The sequence below is a fragment of the Arachis ipaensis genome, chromosome B8 (genome assembly GCF_059453495.1).
Source record: "Arachis ipaensis isolate K30076 ecotype BB chromosome B8, ASM5945349v1, whole genome shotgun sequence".
NCBI lineage: Eukaryota > Viridiplantae > Streptophyta > Magnoliopsida > Fabales > Fabaceae > Arachis > Arachis ipaensis.
Genome location: NC_142443.1, coordinates 138,538,433 through 138,541,335, shown reverse-complemented (window position 1 = coordinate 138,541,335; position 2,903 = coordinate 138,538,433).

Here is a 2,903-nt window from a genome sequence, read left to right as displayed (position 1 = left end):
ATTTTTTAATAAAATAATTAATTATTAAAATAATCAAACTAAAGATAATAGAATAATAAAATCTATCATAATAGAATAATCAAACTGTATAATCAAATTTTTTTTTAAACACTCTAGCAATCTAAGCGACAACACTAAATTTATAGGACAAATTTTAATGTATGTCTTTTGATTATTCTCTATAAATTGATTAGTATACAATAATATGGCTCTAATGAAATATGACACTATAAAATTTTTATTTGAACTAAAAACAATGATGATTGTTTCAAAGATAAGTGTTGCAACAACAACAATATTCAATGTCCGTTGTGGATGCATAGATTATGGTGTATTTGGAGATTTAACACCAAAAAATTTACTCACGATATTTGATAAACTAATTTGGTTTATTGACATTGCAAATTTAGTAATAGTCATTCATCTTGTGGGAGTATACCAAATTTATTCCCAACTCCTCTTTGTCTTTATTGAATAACATGCGTCTAAAAGATAGCCAAATTTTGAAACTGAACACAAGGTGAAAATACCATTTTTACCCTCTTTCAAACTAAACAAATTGAGACTAATTTGGATATCAATTTTTGTTGTGATAATAACTTTTATATCAATGTTGATTCTATTTTTTAATGACATATTGAGAATGATTGGAGCATTAAGATTTTGGCCCTTAACAATTTATTTTTCTGTGGAGATGTACATCAAACAAATGAAGATTTGAAAATGAAGTGAGAAATGGATTGGTTTGTAATGTTTGAATATATTTTGTCTCTTAGTAATACTTACTGCTCTTGTTGAATTAGTGATTGGTGTCTTATTTAACCTTTTTAAATTTAAGCCATTCAGTTCACGATTATAGTACTCAAATTAAAGCTTTCTATATATATATACCTTTGGTTTTTGTATTACTTGTTTAATTATTCATTCATTCACTCATTCAGTGTTATTATCACATTGTATGCATGTAAATGCTATTGAAATAATTAAATGATACAATAGGACTTAAATTAAATTAAATCTTCTTCCTCTGTACATTGTTTTGTGTTGCTACTTTTATTTCTTCTTTATAAGCAACTAAAACTTGCACATTGCATAAAAAATAATATTTGGCTCGGTTTACGGATGACTCTGACTTGGCCGTTGATAACTTCTTCGGTTTTGATAAGTCGTCGATAACATAAGGTTTAATTATTTTTTTAATTCTTATAGTTTTATTAAATTTATAATTAAATTTTTATATTTTTTATTTTAATTAAGGTTTTTATATTATTTTTAATTTTAAAATTAAATTTTTTAATACAAAAAATATTAGAATTAACTAAATATTTTTTTCATAAATTAAAAATATCTACAATTAAAAACTTAATTAAATTTTTATCACATATTTTATGAGAAAATATTCCGTTAATTTTAATATTTTTGACATTAAAATAACTTAATTATAAAATTAAAAATAATATAAAAATTCAATTAAATAAAAAAATATATAAATCTAATTATAAATTTAGTCAATAGAATAATTAAACCGTAACATAATTGTATGTAATAGTGGTATCATATTATGTTATACTATCAAATTTAATACATTATAACAAATGAATTATTGACGACAGAAAATTTAACGTTTAGGATATAAACAAAGAGTGCTACTATATATACTAGGTGAACAAGTCATTATTCAACCAGCTTAGAGAAGTGAAAAAACTTTTAAGAATTTTGTGATGAAATTATAGCATAGATAATTAAAGATGAGTAAAACTCTTTCTTATTGTATAAAAAAATTAGATAAAAAGGTAAAGTAATTTTTTTTTATTCAATTTCAATTTTCTAAAGAGTTCTATTAGGGAGCCAATAGCTTATTTGTACAATGTGTACAATGGGCTATATGAGTTATAAAATGAACATTACTCATAATATTTAGAATAACTATTCAGGTATTAGGGATAATAAACATCTCATGTCATAAAACCACTCATTCCAAAAATTATCTTTCGGATCTAGAGCTCTGATACCATGTCATGATACTACTCATTCCAGAAGCTTACGCTGATGGAAAAAGGTAACACTAATGGTTATATCTCTAATACTCTCTAAACCTCCATTGTACGCATTGTACAAATATTTCATTGACTCCCCATACTCTCCCTTTTCTAAATTATAATGTGAACAGATGAGATAAAGTGAATTTTTTTTGTTACATAAAAAATTTAACTACTAAAAACCATTGCCATAATAAACTGGGTATTCTGAAGCAAAATATAATCAACTTAACCACCTTCTTTCTGCAGGATCAACTTAACATATCATAATTTGGAAACAATCTTGTGGAGCATGACCCACCATAGTGTTCTAGGAGCATGCTATCTCGCACTGAGAATTTAGTGTAATGTCCGCGTTATTGCCCAAACATGGGGACTATGAACATAAGAGCTTGCTAATCTCAAACTTTTAAACAGCAACTGCTTGAGGATCCAGCTGTCTCTAGCGCCATAGTTGAAGAGACCCAATTTAAGACTAATTTATTATAAATCTAAGTTTTATAAAGTGGATTCGAATTTTTGACATTTGTTTAAGTAGACAATTAAACTAGCCACCTTATTTATGTTTAATAATAAGAATATTAATCTAATTCAGTGGCTAATAAAATTTTTTTATAGTTATAAGAACTGAATCGATAATCAAATCAGACTATTAAGTCATTAAATTAGTGATTCAATCAGTAAATCATAAATGATTCTACCTAAATAAAAATATAAAATATTCAAAAATTTAAAATAAAAATTTGAATTATATCCACTAATATTTAAACAACAATTAAGTCTCAATTTTTTAAGATAACTAATATAAAAATAGACATAAAATATTCAATACTACAATATCTATTAAAATATTATCAGAGTTGT